A 22,329-nucleotide genomic window follows, 5' to 3' on the forward strand; every position below is an offset into this window, starting at 1 on the left:
CAATAGAGGGTTAAGAAATGCATTTTTAATCTTTTGTTTGACCTTGTGAATATATTGATAACTTTTTCAACATTCGATAAGTTGATTTGTTGCCTCTATTTCTACATGCTAATGTCAAGGCACGCATTACCCATTTGTGCTTTGGAAAATGTGGGTATCAATCTCACTACTTCTCACATGCTAAACGCGCGCTTTACCACTGGATCTAATCCCACGCCGGGTTATTTTGTGTGTTTATGGCGACAAATATCTATGCAAAGCCACAGCAAACTTAACCTTTAAATCTGCTATAACTATGACCTAGGAGTTGAATCTCTTCTTTGCCCGCTTTGAGGTGACACCACAAGGGACAGCATCACCAAACCTCACGGTCCACAGCAGCTTAAACCTCACAGTAGAGGAGCATGAGGTGAGGCACACGCTGCGGGCCGTCAACCCGAGGAAGGCTGCGGGACCTGATGGCGTCCCGGGACGTGTGCTGAGGGACTGTGCTGACGAGCTGGCTGGAGTCTTCACAAGGATTTTCAACCTGTCTCTGGAACAGTCCACTTTACCACCCTGCCTAAAGTCCTCCACCATAGTCCCCCTGCCCAAAAAAACCCACATTTCCAGCTACAACGACTACCGGCCAGTAGCACTCACGCCAGTGGTGATGAAGTGCTTTGAAAAACTGGTCCGAGTCACATCATAGGAAGCTTGCCCCGAAACCTTGACCCCCACCAGTTTGCCTACAGAGCGAACCGATCCACGGAGGACGCCGTGCCCACAGCACTACATGCTGCACTGTCACACCTGGAGCAGCAGGGGAGCTATGTGCGGATGCTCTTCGTGGATTACAGTTCTGCGTTCAACACCATCCTCCCACACAAACTGGTGGAAAAACTGGGCGACCTGGGGATTCCACATTCCACCTGCATGTGGATACATAGTTTCCTCTCGGGCCGCAGACAGAGGGTCAGAGTGGGCCGTCATACATCCACAGCCCTGAGCCTCAGTACCGGCTCGCCCCATGGCTGTGTACTGAGCCCCCTGCTCTACTCCCTCTACACACATGACTGTGCCGCCGTCAACCATAGCAACACCATTGTGAAGTTTGCTGATGACACCACAGTGGTGGGGCTCATCTCTGGGGGGGATGAGTCTGCCTACAGGGACGAGGTGGAGCGGCTGACAGCATACTGCAGGGGCAACAACCTGCTCCTTAACACCGCAAAGACCAAGGAGCTCATAATAGACTACAGGAGAAAGAAAACGGACACTCCACCACTAATCATCAGCGGGGACTGTGTGGAGAGGGTGGCAGACTTCTGCTTCCTGGGAGTCCACATTGGGGAGGGCCTGACCTGGAGCGCCAACAGCACTGAGCTTCTGAAAAAGGCCCAGCAGAGACTTTACTTCCTGAGAATTCTCAGGAATAATACCATCACACAGAAACTGCTGGTGTCCTTCTACCGAGCCTCCATCGAGAGCATTCTCACATGCTGCATCTGTGTATGGTACACCAGCTGCACAGTGGCTCAGAGGAAAGCGCTCCAGAGGGTCATCAACACAGCCCAAAAGATCGCCGGCTGCCATCTCCCCACACTGGAAGAACTACACAGTTCACGTTGCATCAAAAAAGCACAGAACATTATAAAGGACTCTTCTCACCCTGGACACTCACTGTTTGAGCTGTTGCTATCATGCAGACGATTCAGATCAGTCAAAACAAGGACAAACAGATTCAAACAGAGCTTTTATCCTACAGCGATCACCACACTCAATAATGCTAATTAATTATTAAGTAATAGTATTTTCAATTGACTGTGAAATAGAGATGTGCAATGACAAAATGTAACCTTATGTGGGTATGTGGGTATACTTGGGCTGTTTTTTATATATAGTATAAATTGATTATCTTTCATTTAATTTTTCATTTTTATTTTCTTGTTTTATTTAATTTAAATTTATGAATGATGCCCTGACTGGTGAGCATTTTAAATTTCGTTGTACTGGTGACAATGACAATAAACGATCTATCTATCTAAGAGTGAAGAAAAAAACGTGTTAGCAGAGGATGGTTTCGATCCATCGACCTCTGGGTTATGGGCCCAACACGCTTCCGATGCACCAATCTGCTTTCATGAAAATGTTTTTATCGACGTCTATGTAACTGATAAGCAGCCGAAAATATATGGAAAAATAGTCTTTATTGTTTGCATCAATAGAGGGTTTAGAAATTCATTTGTAATCTTTTGTTTGACCTTGTGAATATATTGTTAACTTTTTAAACATTCGACGAGTTGATTTGTTACCTCTATTTCTACATGCTAATAAAAAAGTCACTTATTACCCATTTGTGCTTTGGAAAATGTGGGGATCAATCTCACTACTTCTCACATGCTAAAAGCGCGTTTACCACTGGATCGAATCCCTCGCTGGGTTGTTTTGTGTGTTTATCGCAACAAATGCCATAGCACTTTTTAAATCCTTTATATTAAGTTCACTTGCTTGCTTGCTTACGACCATGCAAATCTATCGGTCGTTTTTTACCCACTTCCCGTGATCCAATCAAGCTGACATTTTGCACACAGACTCGTTGTGCGTGACAATGTATTTGGTGAAGTTTTTTTTCCAAAATGTTACACTTTTTAGGAAAAAAAAAATTATATTTAATTACCAATTGCTTAATGGTGCAATGCAATCATCTGACCCATAGGTGGCAGTCATCTCAAGCCAGAGGACGAGAGGACTCTAGCCGCCACGCATATAAAGGATTTATAGTGAAAAACTTTGTTTTTACGGGTTAATTTTTTTAATAAATGTCTATGCAAAGCCACAGCAAACTTTACCTGTAGATCTGCGATAAATAAAACCTATCTAGGAGTGATGAAAAAAAGTGTTTGCAGAGGATGGTTTAGATCCATCGACCTCTGGGTTATGGGCCCAGCACGCTTCCACTGCACCACTCTGCTTTCATGGAAATGGGTTTTATCGACGTCTATGTAACTGATAAGCAGCCGAAAATATATGGAAAAATATTCTTTATTGTTTGCATCAATAGAGGGTTAAGAAATGCATTTTTAATCTTTTGTTTGACCTTGTGAATATATTGATAACTTTTTCAACATTCGATAAGTTGATTTGTTGCCTCTATTTCTACATGCTAATATCAAGGCACGCATTACCCATTTGTGCTTTGGAAAATGTGGGTATCAATCTCACTACTTCTCACATGCTAAACGCGCGCTTTACCACTGGATCTAATCCCACGCCGGGTTATTTTGTGTGTTTATGGCGACAAATATCTATGCAAAGCCACAGCAAACTTAACCTTTAAATCTGCTATAACTATGACCTAGGAGTTGAATCTCTTCTTTGCCCGCTTTGAGGTGACACCACAAGGGACAGCATCACCAAACCTCACGGTCCACAGCAGCTTAAACCTCACAGTAGAGGAGCATGAGGTGAGGCACACGCTGCGGGCCGTCAACCCGAGGAAGGCTGCGGGACCTGATGGCGTCCCGGGACGTGTGCTGAGGGACTGTGCTGACGAGCTGGCTGGAGTCTTCACAAGGATTTTCAACCTGTCTCTGGAACAGTCCACTTTACCACCCTGCCTAAAGTCCTCCACCATAGTCCCCCTGCCCAAAAAAACCCACATTTCCAGCTACAACGACTACCGGCCAGTAGCACTCACGCCAGTGGTGATGAAGTGCTTTGAAAAACTGGTCCGAGTCACATCATAGGAAGCTTGCCCCGAAACCTTGACCCCCACCAGTTTGCCTACAGAGCGAACCGATCCACGGAGGACGCCGTGGCCACAGCACTACATGCTGCACTGTCACACCTGGAGCAGCAGGGGAGCTATGTGCGGATGCTCTTCGTGGATTACAGTTCTGCGTTCAACACCATCCTCCCACACAAACTGGTGGAAAAACTGGGCGACCTGGGGATTCCACATTCCACCTGCATGTGGATACATAGTTTCCTCTCGGGCCGCAGACAGAGGGTCAGAGTGGGCCGTCATACATCCACAGCCCTCAGCCTCAGTACCGGCTCGCCCCAGGGCTGTGTACTGAGCCCCCTGCTCTACTCCCTCTACACACATGACTGTGCCGCCGTCCACCATAGCAACACCATTGTGAAGTTTGCTGATGACACCACAGTGGTGGGGTTCATCTCTGGGGGGGATGAGTCTGCCTACAGGGACGAGGTGGAGCGGCTGACAGCATACTGCAGGGGTAACAACCTGCTCCTTAACACCGCAAAGACCAAGGAGCTCATAATAGACTACAGGAGAAAGAAAACGGACAATCCACCACTAATCATCAGCGGGGACTGTGTGGAGAGGGTGGCAGACTTCTGCTTCCTGGGAGTCCACATTGGGGAGGGCCTGACCTGGAGCGCCAACAGCACTGAGCTTCTGAAAAAGGCCCAGCAGAGACTTTACTTCCTGAGAATTCTCAGGAATAATACCATCACACAGAAACTGCTGGTGTCCTTCTACCGAGCCTCCATCGAGAGCATTCTCACATGCTGCATCTGTGTATGGTACACCAGCTGCACAGTGGCTCAGAGGAAAGCGCTCCAGAGGGTCATCAACACAGCCCAAAAGATCGCCGGCTGCCATCTCCCCACACTGGAAGAACTACACAGTTCACGTTGCATCAAAAAAGCACAGAACATTATAAAGGACTCTTCTCACCCTGGACACTCACTGTTTGAGCTGTTGCTATCAGGCAGACGATTCAGATCAGTCAAAACAAGGACAAACAGATTCAAACAGAGCTTTTATCCTACAGCGATCACCACACTCAATAATGCTAATTAATTATTAAGTAATAGTATTTTCAATTGACTGTGAAATAGAGATGTGCAATGACAAAATGTAACCTTATGTGGGTATGTGGGTATACTTGGGCTGTTTTTTATATATAGTATAAATTGATAATCTTTCATTTAATTTTTCATTTTTATTTTCTTGTTTTATTTAATTTAAATTTATGAATGATGCCCTGACTGATGAGCATTTTAAATTTCGTTGTACTGGTGACAATGACAATAAACGATCTATCTATCTAAGAGTGAAGAAAAAAACGTGTTAGCAGAGGATGGTTTCGATCCATCGACCTCTGGGTTATGGGCCCAACACGCTTCCGATGCACCAATCTGCTTTCATGAAATGGTTTTATCGACGTCTATGTAACTGATAAGCAGCCGAAAATATATGTAAAAATAGTCTTTATTGTTTGCATCAATAGAGGGTTAAGAAATTCATTTGTAATCTTTTGTTTGACCTTGTGAATATATTGTTAACTTTTTAAACATTCGACGAGTTGATTTGTTACCTCTATTTCTACATGCTAATAAAAAAGTCACTTATTACCCATTTGTGCTTTGGAAAATGTGGGGATCAATCTCACTACTTCTCACATGCTAAAAGCGCGCTTTACCACTGGATCGAATCCCTCGCTGGGTTGTTTTGTGTGTTTATCGCAACAAATGCCATAGCACTTTTTAAATCCTTTATATTAAGTTCACTTGCTTGCTTGCTTGCTTACGACCATGCAAATCTTTCGGTCGTTTTTTAACCCACTTCCCGGGATCCAATCGAGCTGACATTTTGCACACAGACTCGTTGTGCGTGACAATGTATTTTGGTGAAATTTTTTTTCCAAAATTTTACACTTTATAGGAAAAAATAGATTATATTTCATTACCAATTGCTTAATGGTGGCAGCCATTCATCTGATCCATAGGTGGCAACCATCTCAAGCCAGAGGACGAGAGGACTCTAGCCGCCACGCATATAAAGGATTTATAGTGAAAAACTTTGTTTTTACGGGTTAAATTTTTTAATAAATGTCTATGCAAAGCCACAGCAAACTTTACCTGTAGATCTGCGATAACTAAAACCTAGCTAAGAGTGATGAAAAAAAGTGTTAGCAGAGAATGGTTTCGATCCATCGACCTCTGGGTTATGGGCCCAGCAAGCTTCCGCTGCGCCACTCTGCTTTCATGGAAAAGGGTTTTATCGACGTCTATGTAACTGATAAGCAGCCGAAAATATATGGAAAAATATTCTTTATTGTTTGCATCAATAGAGGGTTAAGAAATTCATTTGTAATCTTTTGTTTGACCTTGTGAATATATTGTTAACTTTTTAAACATTCGATGAGTTGATTTGTTGCCTCTATTTCTACATGCTAATAAAAAAAGTCACTTATTACCCATTTGTGCTTTGGAAAATGTGGGTATCAATCTCACTACTTCTCACATGCTAAACGCGCGCTTTACCACTGGATCTAATCCCACGCCGGGTTATTTTGTGTGTTAATGGCGACAAATGCCATTGCACTTTTTAATAAATATCTATGCAAAGCCACAGCAAACTTAACCTTTAAATCTGCTGTAACTATGACCTAGCTAAGAGTGATGAAAAAAAACGTGTTCGCAGAGGATGGTTTCGATCCATCGACCTCTGGGTTATGGGCCCAGCATGCTTCCGCTGCGCCACTCTGCTTTCATGAAAATGGTTTCATCGACGTCTATGTAACTTATAAGCAGCCGAAAATATATGGAAAAATATTCTTTATTGTTTGCATCAATAGAGGGTTAAGCAATTCATTTGTAATCTTTTGTTTGACCTTGTGAATATATTGTTAACTTTTTAAACATTCGATGAGTTGATTTGTTGCCTCTATTTCTACATGCTAATAAAAAAAGTCACTTATTACCCATTTGTGCTTTGGAAAATGTGGGGATCAATCTCACTACTTCTCACATGCTAAAAGCGCGCTTTACCACTGGATCGAATCCCTCGCTGGGTTATTTTGTGTGTTTATCGCGACAAATGCCATAGCACTTTTTAATAAATGTCTATGCAAAGCCACAGCAAACTTTACCTGTAGATCTGCGATAACTAAAACCTAGCTAAGAGTGATGAAAAAAAGTGTTAGCAGAGGACGGTTTCGATCCATCGACCTCTGGGTTATGGGCCCAGCACGCTTCCGCTGCGCCACTCTGCTTTCATGGAAATGGGTTTTATCGACGTCTATGTAACTGATAAGCAGCCGAAAATATATGGAAAAATATTCTTTATTGTTTGCATCAATAGAGGGTTAAGAAATGCATTTGTAATCTTTTGTTTGACCTTGTGAATATATTGATAACTTTTTCAACATTCGATAAGTTGATTTGTTGCCTCTATTTCTACATGCTAATATCAAGGCACGCATTACCCTTTTGTGCTTTGGAAAATGTGGGTATCAATCTCACTACTTATCACATGCTAAACGCGCGCTTTACCACTGGATCTAATCCCACGCTGGGTTATTTTGTGTGTTTATGGCGACAAATGTTATTGCACTTTTTAATAAATATCTATGCAAAGCCACAGCAAACTTAACCTTTAAATCTGCTATAACTATGACCTAGCTAAGAGTGATGAAAAAAAACGTGTTAGCAGAGGATGGTTTCGATCCATCGACCTCTGGGTTATGGGCCCAGCAAGCTTCCGCTGCGCCACTCTGCTTTCATGGAAATGGTTTTATCGACGTCTATGTAACTGATAAGCAGCCGAAAAGATATTGAAAAATATTCTTTATTGTTTGCATCAATCGAGGGTTAAAAAATTCATTTGTAATCTTTTGACTGACCTTGTGAATATATTGATTACTTTTTCAACATTCGATAAGTTGATTTTTTGCTTCTATTTCTACATCTATATATATAAAATCGCAAATCTGTCTGTCTGTCTGTCGCCGGACCATACGCAGTTTCATTGAACGAAATGTGATGGATTTGCGAGACACGATTGGTCTGTTTGGTTTTCCACGGCGGTTGCCCCTGGCAACGGGTAGCGACGCATTCGCTGCGGGGTGGACGCCATTTTTAATTCCCGTTAAAATTATGCGCACGCATTAACACGCGACTCTGAGGTAAATTCATCAAAGTTTCACGTCCTTTTCACTCCCCCCCCCCACCCCAATGTGTGCAATTACTATTATAGGGTCGGTAGATAATAAAATTATAGCGATTAGACAGTATTATTGTAGCGCGGGGGGGGGGGGGTAACGGCCCCAGTACCCAGCCTCAGCAGGGAGGGCAATTTAGGCGAGGCCGGAGGCTCTGCACGGTACTAGGCCTCGACACCCCACCACACTATAGGCCGTACATATTACTGCACAGCGGCCGAGGAGATCATGGCTGGGGGGGGGGGGGCAGGGGTAGCAGCCCATCTGTGTATATATGTAAGGTTAGTAAGAAATATATTTTTCACCGGGGCAACGCCGGGTACTTCTGCTAGTCTATATATATTAAATCGCAAATCTGTCTGTCTGTCTGCCTGTCTGTCTGTGTGTGTGTCTGTGTGTCGCCGGACCATACGCAGTTTCATTGGACGAAATGTGAGGGATTTGCGAGACACGATTGGTCCGTTTGGCTTTCCACGGTGGTTGCTCCTGGCAACGGCTAGCGACGCATTCGCTGCGGGGTGGACGCCATTTTTAATTCCCGTTAAAAATATGCGCACGCATTAACACGCGACTCTGAAGTAAATTCATCAAAGTTTCACGTCCTCTTCACTCCCCCCCCACCCCCAATGTGTGCAATTACTATTATAGGGTCGGTAGATAATAAAATTATAGCGATTAGACAGTATTATTGTAGCGCGGGGGGGGGGAGGGTAACGGCCCCAGTACCCAGCCTCAGCCGTGTGGGCAATTTAGGCGAGGCCGGAGGCTCTGCACGGTACTGGGCCTCGACACCCCACCACACTATAGGCCGTACATATTACTGCACAGCGGCCGAGGAGATCGTGGCTGGGGGGGGGGGCAGGGGTAGCAGCCCATCTGTGTATATATGTAAGGTTATTAACAAATATATTTTTCACCCGGGCAACGCCGGGTACTTCTGCTAGTGCTAATATAAAGGCACGCATTACCCATTTGTGCTTTGGAGAATGTAGGGATCAATCTCACAACTTTTCACATGCTAAAAGCGCGCTTTACCACTGGATCGAATCCCTCGCTGGGTTATTTTGTGTGTTGATCGCGACAAATGCCATAACACTTTTTAATAAATGTCTATGCAAAGCCACAGCAAACTTAACCTTTAAATCTGCTAAAACTAAAACCTAGCTAAGAGTGATGAAAAAAAGTGTTAGCAGAGATTGGTTTCAATCCATCGACCTCTTGGTTATGGGCCCAGCACGCTTCCGCTGCGCCACTCTGCTTTCGTGGAAATGGGTTTTATCGACGTCTATGTAACTGATAAGCAGCCGAAAATATATTGAAAAATATTCTGTATTGTTTGCATCAATAGAGGGTTAAGAAATGCATTTGTAATCTTTTGACTGACCTTGTGAATATATTGATAACTTTTTCAACATTCGATAAGTTGATTTGTTGCCTCTATTTCTACATGCTAATATCAAGGCACGCATTAGCCATTTGTGCTTTGGAGAATGTGGGTATCAATCTCACTACTTCTCACATGCTAAACGCGTGCTTTACCACTGGATCGAATCCCTCGCTGGGTTGTTTTGTGTGTTTATCGCGACAAATGCCATAGCACTTTTTAAATCCTTTATATTAAGTTCACTTGCTTGCTTGCTTACGACCATGCAAATCTATCGGTCGTTTTTTACCCACTTCCCGTGATCCAATCGAGCTGACATTTTGCACACAGACTCGTTATGCGTGACAATGTATTTTGATGAATTTTTTTTTCAAAAATTTTACACTTTTAGGATTTTTTTTTAAATTTAATTACCAATTGCTTAATGGTGGAAGCCATTCATCTGACGCATAGGTGACAGCCATCTCAGCCAGAGGACCAGAGGACTCTAGCCGCCACGCATATAAAGGATTTATAGTGAAAAACTTTGTTTTTACGGGTTAATTTTTTAATAAATGTCTATGCAAAGCCACAGCAAACTTTACCTGTAGATCTGCGATAACTAAAACCTAGCTAAGAGTGATGAAAAAAAGTGCTAGCAGAGGATGGTTTCGATCCATCGACCTCTGGGTTATGGGCCCAGCACGCTTCCGCTGCGCCACTCTGCTTTCACGAAAATAGTTTCATCGACGTCTATGTAACTGATAAGCAGCCGAAAATATATGGAAAAATATTCTTTATTGTTTGCATCAATAGAGGGTTAAGACATTCATTTGTAATCTTTTGTTTGACCTTGTGAATATATTGTTAACTTTTTAAACATTCGACGAGTTGATTTGTTGCCTCTATTTCTACATGCTAATATCAATGCACGCATTAGCCATTTGTGCTTTGGAGAATGTGGGTATCAATCTCACTACTTCTCACATGCTAAAAGCGCGCTTTACCACTGGCTCGAATCCCTCGCTGGGTTGTTTTGTGTGTTTATCGCGACAAATGCCATAGCACTTTTTAAATCCTTTATATTAAGTTCACTTGCTTGCTTGCTTACGACCATGCAAATCTATCGGTCGTTTTTTACCCACTTCCCGTGATCCAATCGAGCTGACATTTTGCACACAGACTCGTTATGCGTGACAATGTATTTTGATGAATTTTTTTTTCCAAAATTTTACACTTTTTAGGAATTTTTTTTTTATTTAATTACCAATTGCTTAATGGTGGCAGCCATTCATCTGACGCATAGGTGACAGCCATCTCAGCCAGAGGACCAGAGGACTCTAGCCGCCACGCATATAAAGGATTTATAGTGAAAAACTTTGTTTTTACTGGTTAATTTTTTAATAAATGTCTATGCAAAGCCACAGCAAACTTTACCTGTAGATCTGCGATAACTAAAACCTAGCTAAGAGTGATGAAAAAAAGTGTTAGCAGAGGATGGTTTCAATCCATCGACCTCTGGGTTATGGGCCCAGCACGCTTCCGCTGCGCCACTCTGCTTTCATGGAAATGGGATTTATCGACGTCTATGTAACTGATAAGCAGCCGGAAATATATTGAAAAATATTCTTTATTGTTTGCATCAATAGAGGGTTAAGAAATTCATTTGTAATCTTTTGACTGACCTTGTGAATATATTGATAACTTTTTCAACATTCGATAAGTTGATTTGTTGCCTCTATTTCTACATGCTAATATCAAGGCACGCATTACCCATTTGTGCTTTGGAAAATGTGGGTATCAATCTCACTACTTTTCACATGCTAAACGCGCGCTTTACCACTGGATCTAATCCCACGCCGGGTTATTTTGTGTGTTTATGGCGACAAATGCCATTGCACTTTTTAATAAATATCTATGCAAAGCCACAGCAAACTTAACCTTTAAATTTGCTATAACTATGACCTAGCTAAGAGTGATGAAAAAAAACGTGTTAGCAGAGGATGGTTTCGATCCATCGACCTCTGGGTTATGGGCCCAGCACGCTTCCGCTGCGCCACTCTGCTTTCATGAAAATGTTTTCATCGACGTCTATGTAACTTATAAGCAGCCGAAAATATATGGAAAAATATTCTTTATTGTTTGCATCAATAGAGGGTTAAGAAATTCATTTGTAATCTTTTGTTTGACCTTGTGAATATATTGTTAACTTTTTAAACATTCGACGAGCTGATTTGTTGCCTCTATTTCTACATGCTAATATCAAGGCACGCATTACCCATTTGTGCTTTGGAAAATGTGGGGATCAATCTCACTACTTCTCAAATGCTAAAAGCGCGCTTTACCACTGGATCGAATCCCTCGCTGGGTTATTTTGTGTGTTTATCGCGACAAATGCCATAGCACTTTTTAATAAATGTCTATGCAAAGCCACAGCAAACTTTACCTGTAGATCTGCGATAACTAAAACCTAGCTAAGAGTGTTGAAAAAAAGCGTTAGCAGAGATTGGTTTCGATCCATCGATCTCTGGGTTATGGGCCCACCACACTTCTGCTGCGCCACTCTGCTTTCATGGAAATGGGTTTTATCGACGTATATGTAACTGATAAGCAGCCGAAAAGATATTGAAAAATATTCTTTATTGTTTGCATCAATAGAGGGTTAAGAAATTCATTTGTAATCTTTTCACTGACCTTGTGAATATATTGATAACTTTTTCAACATTCGATAAGTTGATTTGTTGCCTCTATTTCTACATGCTAATATCAAGGCACGCATTACCCATTTGTGCTTTGGAGAATGTGGGTATCAATCTCACTACTTCTCACATGCTAAACGCGCGCTTTACCACTGGATCTAATCCCACGCCGGGTTATTTTGTGTGTTTATGGCGACAAATGCCATTGCACTTTTTAATAAATATCTATGCAAAGCCACAGCAAACTTAACCTTTAAATCTGCTATAACTATAACCTAGCTTAGAGTGATGAAAAAAAACGTGTTAGCAGAGGATGGATTCGAGCCATCGACCTCTGGGTTATGGGCCCAGCACGCTTCCGCTGCGCCACTCTGCTTTCATGAAAATGGTTTCATCGACGTCTATGTAACTGATAAGCAGCCGAAAATATATGGAAAAATATTCTTTATTGTTTGCATCAATAGAGGGTTAAGAAATTCATTTGTAATCTTTTGTTTGACCTTGTGAATATATTGTTAACTTTTTAAACATTCGATGAGTTGATTTGTTGCCTCTATTTCTACATGCTAATAAAAAAGTCACTTATTACCCATTTGTGCTTTGGAAAATGTGGGGATCAATCTCACTACTTCTCACATGCTAAATGCGCGCTTTACCACTGGATCGAATCCCTCGCTGGGTTGTTTTGTGTGTTTATCGCAACAAATGCCATAGCACTTTTTAAATCCTTTATATTAAGTTCACTTACTTGCTTGCTTGCTTACGACCATGCAAATCTTTCGGTCGTTTTTTAACCCACTTCCCGTGATCCAATCGAGCTGACATTTTGCACACAGACTCGTTGTGCGTGACAATGTATTTTGGTGAAATTTTTTTTCTCCAAAATTTTACACTTTATAGGAAAAAATAAATTATATTTCATTACCAATTGCTTAATGGTGGCAGCCATTCATCTGATCCATAAGTGGCAACCATCTCAAGCCAGAGGACGAGAGGACTCTAGCCGCCACGCATATAAAGGATTTATAGTGAAAAACTTTGTTTTTACGGGTTACAATTTTTTAATAAATGTCTATGCAAAGCCACAGCAAACTTTACCTGTAGATCTGCGATAACTAAACCTAGCTAAGAGTGATGAAAAAAAGTGTTAGCAGAGGATGGTTTCGATCCATCGACCTCTGGGTTATGGGCCCAGCACGCTTCCGCTGCGCCACTCTGCTTTCATGGAAATGGGTTTTATCGACGTCTATGTAACTGATAAGCAGCCGAAAATATATGGAAAAATAATCTTTATTGTTTGCATCAATAGAGGGTTAAGAAATGCATTGGTAATCTTTTGTTTGACCTTGTGAATATATTGATAACTTTTTAAACATTCGATAAGTTGATTTGTTGCCTCTATTTCTACATGCTAATATCAAGGCACGCATTAGCCATTTGTGCTTTGGAGAATGTGGGTATCAATCTCACTACTTCTCACATGCTAAACGCGTGCTTTACCACTGGATCTAATCCCACGCTGGGTTATTTTGTGTGTTTATGGCGACAAATGCCATTGCACTTTTTAATAAATATCTATGCAAAGCCACAGCAAACTTAACCTTTAAATCTGCTAGAACTATGACCTAGCTAAAAGTGATGAAAAAAAACGTGTTAGCAGAGGATGGTTTCGATCCATCGACCTCTGGGTTATGGGCCCAGCACGCTTCCGCTGCGCCACTCTGCTTTCATGAAAATGGTTTCATCGACGTCTATGTAACTGATAAGCAGCCGAAAATATATGGAAAAATATTCTTTATTGTTTGCATCAATAGAGGGTTAAGAAATGCATTTGTAATCTTTTGTTTTACCTTGTGACTATATTGATAACTTTTTCAACATTCGATAAGTTGATTTGTTGCCTCTATTTCTACATGCAAATATCAAGGCACGCATTACCCATTTGTGCTTTGGAAAATGTGGGGATCAATCTCACTACTTCTCACATGCTAAAAGCGCGCTTTACCACTGGATCGAATCCCTCGCTAGGTTATTTTGTGTGTTTATCGCGACAAATGCCATAGCACTTTTTAATAAACGTCTATGCAAAGCCACAGCAAACTTTACCTGTAGATATGCGATAACTAAAACCTAGCTAAGAGTGATGAAAAAAAGTGTTAGCAGAGGATGGTTTCGATCCATCGACCTCTGGGTTATGGGCCCAGCACGCTTCCGCTGCACCACTCTGCTTTCATGGAAATATGCTTTATCGACGTCTATGTAACTGATAAGCAGCCGAAAAGATATTGAAAAATATTCTTTATTGTTTGCATCAATAGAGGGTTAAGAAATTCATTTGTAATCTTTTGTTTGACCTTGTGAATATATTGATAACTTTTTCAACATTCGATAAGTTGATTTGTTGCCTCTATTTCTACATGCTAATATCAAGGCACGCATTAGCCATTTGTGCTTTGGAGAATGTGGGTATCAATCTCACTACTTCTCACATGCTAAACGCGTGCTTTACCACTGGATCGAATCCCTCGCTGGGTTGTTTTGTGTGTTTATCGCGACAAATGCCATAGCACTTTTTAAATCCTTTATATTAAGTTCACTTGCTTGCTTGCTTACGACCATGCAAATCTATCGGTCGTTTTTTACCCACTTCCCGTGATCCAATCGAGCTGACATTTTGCACACAGACTCGTTGTGCGTGACAATGTATTTTGGTGAAATTTTTTTTCCAAAATTTTACACTTTTAGGAAAAAATATATTATATTTAATTAACAATTGCTTAATGGTGGCAGCCATTCATCTGACCCATAGGTAGCAGCCATCTCAAGCCAGAGGACGAGATGACTCTAGCCGCCACGCATATAAAGGATTTATAGTGAAAAACTTTGTTTTTACGGGTTAAATTTTTTAATAAATGTCTATGCAAAGCCACAGCAAACTTTACCTGTAGATCTGCGATAACTAAAACCTAGCTAAGAGTGATGAAAAAAAGTGTTAGCAGAGGATGGTTTCGATCCATCGACCTCTGGGTTATGGGCCCAGCACGCTTCCGCTGCGCCACTCTGCTTTCATGGAAATGGGTTTTATCGACGTCTATGTAACTGATAAGCAGCCGAAAAGATATTGAAAAATATTCTTTATTGTTTGCATCAATAGAGGGTTAAGAAATTCATTTGTAATCTTTTCATTGACCTTGTGAATATATTGATAACTTTTTCAACATTCGATGAGTCGATTTGTTGCCTCTATTTCTACATGCTAATAAAAAAGTCACTTATTACCCATTTGTGCTTTGGAGAATGTGGGGATCAATCTCACTACTTCTCACATGCTAAACGCGTGCTTTACCACTGGATCTAATCTCACGCCGGGTTATTTTGTGTGTTTATGGCGACAAATGCCATAGCACTTTTTAATAAATATCTATGCAAAGCCACAGCAAACTTAACCTTTAAATCTGCTATAACTAAAGCCTAGCTAAGAGTGATGGAAAAAAATGGGTTAGCAGAAGATGGTTTCGATCCATCGACCTCTGGGTTGTTGGCCCAGCATGCTTCCGCTGCGCCACTCTGCTTTCATGTTAAAGGCTTCATCGACGTCTATGTAACTGATAAGCAGCCGAAAAGATGTTGAAAAATATTCTTTATTGTTTGCATCAATCGAGGGTTAAGAAATTCATTTGTAATCTTTTGACTGACCTTGTGAATATATTGATAACTTTTTCAACATTCGATAAGTTGATTTGTTGCCTCTATTTCTACATGCTAATATCAAGGCACGCATTAGCCATTTGTGCTTTGGAGAATGTGGGGATCAATCTCACTACTTCTCACATGCTAAACGCACGCTTTACCACTGGATCTAATCCCACGCCGGGTTATTTTGTGTGTTTATGGCGACAAATGCCATAGCACTTTTTAATAAATATCTATGCAAAGCCACAGCAAACTTAACCTTTAAATCTGCTATAACTATAACCTAGCTAAGAGTGATGAAAAAAAAACGTGTTAGCAGAGGATGGTTTCGATCCATCAACCTCTGGGTTATGGGCCCAGCACATTCCGCTGCGCCACTCTGCTTTCATGGAAATGGTTTTATCGACGTCTATGTAACTGATAAGCAGCCGAAAAGATATTGAAAAATATTCTTTATTGTTTGCATCAATCGAGGGTTAAAAAATTCATTTGTAATCTTTTGACTGACCTTGTGAATATATTGATTACTTTTTCAACATTCGATGAGTTGATTTGTTGCTTCTATTTCTACATCTATATATATAAAATCGCAAATCTGTCTGTCTGTCTGTCGCCGGACCATACGCAGTTTCATTGAACGAAATGTGATAGATTTGCGAGACACGATTGGTCTGTTTGGTTTTCCACGGCGGTTGCACCTGGCAACGGGTAGCGACGCATTCGCTGCGGGGTGGACGCCATTTTGAATTCCCGTTAAAAATATGCGCACGCATTAACACGCGACTCTGAGGTAAATTCATCAAAGTTTCACGTCCTCTTCACTCCCCCCCCACCCCAATGTGTGCAATTACTATTATAGGGTCGGTAGATAATAAAATTATAGCGATTAGACAGTATTATTGTAGCGCGGGGGGGGGGGGGGGGTAACGGCCCCAATACCCAGCCTCAGCAGGGTGGGCAATTTAGGCGAGGCCAGAGGCTCTGCACGGTACTAGGCCTCGACACCCCACCACACTATAGGCCGTACATATTACTGCACAGCGGCCGAGGAGATCGTGGCTGGGGGGGGGGGGGGGGGGGCAGGGGTAGCAGCCCATCTGTGTATATATGTAAGGTTAGTAAGAAATATATTTTTCACCGGGGCAACGCCAGGTACTTCTGCTAGTCTATATATATAAAATCGCAAATCTGTCTGTCTGTCTGCCTGTCTGTCTGTGTGTGTGTCTGTGTGTCGCCGGACCATACGCAGTTTCATTGGACGAAATGTGAGGGATTTGCGAGACACGATTGGTCCGTTTGGCTTTCCACGGCGGTTGCCCCTGGCAACGGCTAGCGACGCATTCGCTGCGGGGTGGACGCCATTTTTAATTCCCGTTAAAAATATGCGCACGCATTAACACGCGACTCTGAGGTAAATTCATCAAAGTTTCACGTCCTCTTCACTCCCCCCCCCACCCCAATGTGTGCAATTACTATTATGGGGTCGGTAGATAATACATTTATAGCGATTAAACTATTATTGTAGCACGGGGGGGGGGGGGGGTGGGTAACGGTCCCAGTACCCAGCCTCAGCCGGGTGGGTAATTTAGGCGAGGCCGGAGGCTCTGCACGGTACTGGGCCTCGACACCCCACCACACTATAGGCCGTACATATTACTGCACAGCGGCCGAGAAGATCGTGGCTGGGGGGGGGGGGGGGCAGGGGTAGCAGCCCATCTGTGTATATATGTAAGGTTATTAACAAATATATTTTTCACCCGGGCAACGCCGGGTACTTCTGCTAGTGCTAATATAAAGGCACGCATTACCCATTTGTGCTTTGGAGAATGTGGGGATCAATCTCACTACTTTTCACATGCTAAAAGCGCGCTTTACCACTGGATCGAATCCCTCGCTGGGTTATTTTGTGTGTTTATCGCGACAAATGCCATAGCACTTTTTAATAAATGTCTATGCAAAGCCACAGCAAACTTAACCTTTAAATCTGCTAAAACTAAAACCTAGCTAAGAGTGATGAAAAAAGTGTTAGCAGAGATTGGTTTCAATCCATCGACCTCTTGGTTATGGGCCCAGCAAGCTTCCGCTGCGCCACTCTGCTTTCGTGGAAATGGGTTTTATCGACGTCTATGTAACTGATACGCAGCCGAAAAGATATTTAAAAATATTCTGTATTGTTTGCATCAATAGAGGGTTAAGAAATGCATTTGTAATCTTTTGACTGACCTTGTGAATATATTGATAACTTTTTCAACATTCGATAAGTTGATTTGTTGCCTCTATTTCTACATGCTAATATCAAGGCACGCATTAGCCATTTGTGCTTTGGAGAATGTGGGTATCAATCTCACTACTTCTCACATGCTAAACGCGTGCTTTACCACTGGATCGAATCCCTCGCTGGGTTGTTTTGTGTGTTTATCGCGACAAATGCCATAGCACTTTTTAAATCCTTTATATTAAGTTCACTTGCTTGCTTGCTTACGACCATGCAAATCTATAGGTCGTTTTTTACCCACTTCCCGTGATCCAATCGAGCTGACATTTTGCACACAGACTCGTTGTGCGTGACAATGTATTTTGGTGAAATTTTTTTTCCAAAATTTTACACTTTTAGGAAAAAATATATTATATTTAATTAACAATGGCTTAATGGTGGCAGCCATTCATCTGACCCATAGGTAGCAGCCATCTCAAGCCAGAGGACGAGATGACTCTAGCCGCCACGCATATAAAGGATTTATAGTGAAAAACTTTGTTTTTACGGGTTAAATTTTTTAATAAATGTCTATGCAAAGCCACAGCAAACTTTACCTGTAGATCTGCGATAACTAAAACCTAGCTAAGAGTGATGAAAAAAAGTGTTAGCAGAGGATGGTTTCGATCCATCGACCTCTGGGTTATGGGCCAAGCACGCTTCCGCTGCGCCACTCTGCTTTCATGGAAATGGGTTTTATCGACGTCTATGTAACTGATAAGCAGCCGAAAAGATATTGAAAAATATTCTTTATTGTTTGCATCAATAGAGGGTTAAGAAATTCATTTGTAATCTTTTCATTGACCTTGTGAATATATTGATAACTTTTTCAACATTCGATGAGTCGATTTGTTGCCTCTATTTCTACATGCTAATAAAAAAGTCACTTATTACCCATTTGTGCTTTGGAGAATGTGGGGATCAATCTCACTACTTCTCACATGCTAAACGCGTGCTTTACCACTGGATCTAATCTCACGCCGGGTTATTTTGTGTGTTTATGGCGACAAATGCCATAGCACTTTTTAATAAATATCTATGCAAAGCCACAGCAAACTTAACCTTTAAATCTGCTATAACTAAAGCCTAGCTAAGAGTGATGGAAAAAAATGGGTTAGCAGAAGATGGTTTCGATCCATCGACCTCTGGGTTGTTGGCCCAGCATGCTTCCGCTGCGCCACTCTGCTTTCATGTTAAAGGCTTCATCGACGTCTATGTAACTGATAAGCAGCCGAAAAGATGTTGAAAAATATTCTTTATTGTTTGCATCAATCGAGGGTTAAGAAATTCATTTGTAATCTTTTGACTGACCTTGTGAATATATTGATAACTTTTTCAACATTCGATAAGTTGATTTGTTGCCTCTATTTCTACATGCTAATATCAAGGCACGCATTAGCCATTTGTGCTTTGGAGAATGTGGGGATCAATCTCACTAGTTCTCACATGCTAAACGCACGCTTTACCACTGGATCTAATCCCACGCCGGGTTATTTTGTGTGTTTATGGCGACAAATGCCATAGCACTTTTTAATAAATATCTATGCAAAGCCACAGCAAACTTAACCTTTAAATCTGCTATAACTATAACCTAGCTAAGAGTGATGAAAAAATGACGTGTTAGCAGAGGATGGTTTCGATCCATCAACCTCTGGGTTATGGGCCCAGCACATTCCGCTGCGCCACTCTGCTTTCATGGAAATGGTTTTATCGACGTCTATGTAACTGATAAGCAGCCGAAAAGATATTGAAAAATATTCTTTATTGTTTGCATCAATCGAGGGTTAAAAAATTCATTTGTAATCTTTTGACTGACCTTGTGAATATATTGATTACTTTTTCAACATTCGAAAAGTTGATTTGTTGCTTCTATTTTTACATCTATATATATAAAATCGCAAATCTGTCTGTCTGTCTGTCGCCGGACCATACGCAGTTTCATTGAACGAAATGTGATAGATTTGCGAGACACGATTGGTCTGTTTGGTTTTCCACGGCGGTTGCACCTGGCAACGGGTAGCGACGCATTCGCTGCGGGGTGGACGCCATTTTGAATTCCCGTTAAAAATATGCGCACGCATTAACACGCGACTCTGAGGTAAATTCATCAAAGTTTCACGTCCTCTTCACTCCCCCCCCACCCCAATGTGTGCAATTACTATTATAGGGTCGGTAGATAATAAAATTATAGCGATTAGACAGTATTATTGTAGCGTGGGGGGGGGGGGGGGGGGTAACGGCCCCAATACCCAGCCTCAGCAGGGTGGGCAATTTAGGCGAGGCCAGAGGCTCTGCACGGTACTAGGCCTCGACACCCCACCACACTATAGGCCGTACATATTACTGCACAGCGGCCGAGGAGATCGTGGCTGGGGGGGGGGGGTGGGCAGGGGTAGCAGCCCATCTGTGTATATATGTAAGGTTAGTAAGAAATATATTTTTCACCGGGGCAACGCCAGGTACTTCTGCTAGTCTATATATATAAAATCGCAAATCTGTCTGTCTGTCTGCCTGTCTGTCTGTGTGTGTGTCTGTGTGTCGCCGGACCATACGCAGTTTCATTGGACGAAATGTGAGGGATTTGCGAGACACGATTGGTCCGTTTGGCTTTCCACGGCGGTTGCCCCTGGCAACGGCTAGCGACGCATTCGCTGCGGGGTGGACGCCATTTTTAATTCCCGTTAAAAATATGCGCACGCATTAACACGCGACTCTGAGGTAAATTCATCAAAGTTTCACGTCCTCTTCACTCCCCCCCCCCCCACCCCAATGTGTGCAATTACTATTATGGGGTCGGTAGATAATACATTTATAGCGATTAAACTATTATTGTAGCACGGGGGGGGGGGGGGGGTGGGTAACGGTCCCAGTACCCAGCCTCAGCCGGGTGGGTAATTTAGGCGAGGCCGGAGGCTCTGCACGGTACTGGGCCTCGACACCCCACCACACTATAGGCCGTACATATTACTGCACAGCGGCCGAGAAGATCGTGGCTGGGGGGGGGGGGGGCAGGGGTAGCAGCCCATCTGTGTATATATGTAAGGTTATTAACAAATATATTTTTCACCCGGGCAACGCCGGGTACTTCTGCTAGTGCTAATATAAAGGCACGCATTACCCATTTGTGCTTTGGAGAATGTGGGGATCAATCTCACTACTTTTCACATGCTAAAAGCGCGCTTTACCACTGGATCGAATCCCTCGCTGGGTTATTTTGTGTGTTTATCGCGACAAATGCCATAGCACTTTTTAATAAATGTCTATGCAAAGCCACAGCAAACTTAACCTTTAAATCTGCTAAAACTAAAACCTAGCTAAGAGTGATGAAAAAAAGTGTTAGCAGAGATTGGTTTCAATCCATCGACCTCTTGGTTATGGGCCCAGCAAGCTTCCGCTGCGCCACTCTGCTTTCGTGGAAATGGGTTTTATCGACGTCTATGTAACTGATAAGCAGCCGAAAAGATATTGAAAAATATTCTGTATTGTTTGCATCAATAGAGGGTTAAGAAATGCATTTGTAATCTTTTGACTGACCTTGTGAATATATTGATAACTTTTTCAACATTCGATAAGTTGATTTGTTGCCTCTATTTCTACATGCTAATATCAAGGCACGCATTAGCCATTTGTGCTTTGGAGAATGTGGGTATCAATCTCACTACTTCTCACATGCTAAAAGCGCGCTTTACCACTGGCTCGAATCCCTCGCTGGGTTGTTTTGTGTGTTCATCGCGACAAATGCCATAGCACTTTTTAAATCCTTTATGTTAAGTTCACTTGCTTGCTTGCTTACGACCATGCAAATCTATAGGTCGTTTTTTACCCACTTCCCGTGATCCAATCGAGCTGACATTTTGCACACAGACTCGTTATGCGTGACAATGTATTTTGGTGAATTTTTTTTCTCCAAAATTTTACACTTTTTAGGAATTGTTTTTATGTATTTAATTACCAATTGCTTAATGGTGGCAGCCATTCATCTGACGCATAGGTGGCAGCCATCTCAGCCAGAGGACCAGAGGACTCTAGCCGCCACGCATATAAAGGATTTATAGTGAAAAACTTTGTTTTTACGGGTTAATTTTTTAATAAATGTCTATGCAAAGCCACAGCAAACTTTACCTGGAGATCTGCGATAACTAAAACCTAGCTAAGAGTGATGAAAAAAAGTGTTAGCAGAGGATGGTTTCGATCCATCGACCTCTGGGTTATGGGCCCAGCACGCTTCCGCTGCGCCACTCTGCTTTCATAGAAATAGGATTTATCGACGTCTATGTAACTGATAAGCAGCCGAAAATATATTGAAAAATATTCTTTATTGCTTGCATCAATAGAGGGTTAAGAAATTCATTTGTAATCTTT

General features: G+C 42.1%; 4 non-coding genes across 4 annotated transcripts; all 4 read right to left on the reverse strand.

Moving 5' to 3' along the window:
• Nucleotides 1-6,938: 6,938 nt before the first annotated feature.
• Nucleotides 6,939-7,010, reverse strand: TRNAM-CAU (transfer RNA methionine (anticodon CAU)). Its single transcript has one exon. It is a non-coding gene; the product is annotated as a tRNA-Met (tRNA).
• A 2,967-nt stretch (nt 7,011-9,977) lies between these two features.
• On the reverse strand, nt 9,978-10,049 carry TRNAM-CAU (transfer RNA methionine (anticodon CAU)). Its single transcript has one exon. It is a non-coding gene; the product is annotated as a tRNA-Met (tRNA).
• A 1,266-nt stretch (nt 10,050-11,315) lies between these two features.
• On the reverse strand, nt 11,316-11,387 carry TRNAM-CAU (transfer RNA methionine (anticodon CAU)). The gene has a single exon. It is a non-coding gene; the product is annotated as a tRNA-Met (tRNA).
• A 937-nt stretch (nt 11,388-12,324) lies between these two features.
• TRNAM-CAU (transfer RNA methionine (anticodon CAU)) lies at nt 12,325-12,396 on the reverse strand. Its single transcript has one exon. It is a non-coding gene; the product is annotated as a tRNA-Met (tRNA).
• Nucleotides 12,397-22,329: the final 9,933 nt, after the last annotated feature.

Source organism: Lampetra planeri, chromosome 16 (assembly GCF_965212315.1).
Source record: "Lampetra planeri chromosome 16, kcLamPlan1.2.h2, whole genome shotgun sequence".
Taxonomy (NCBI): domain Eukaryota; kingdom Metazoa; phylum Chordata; class Hyperoartia; order Petromyzontiformes; family Petromyzontidae; genus Lampetra; species Lampetra planeri.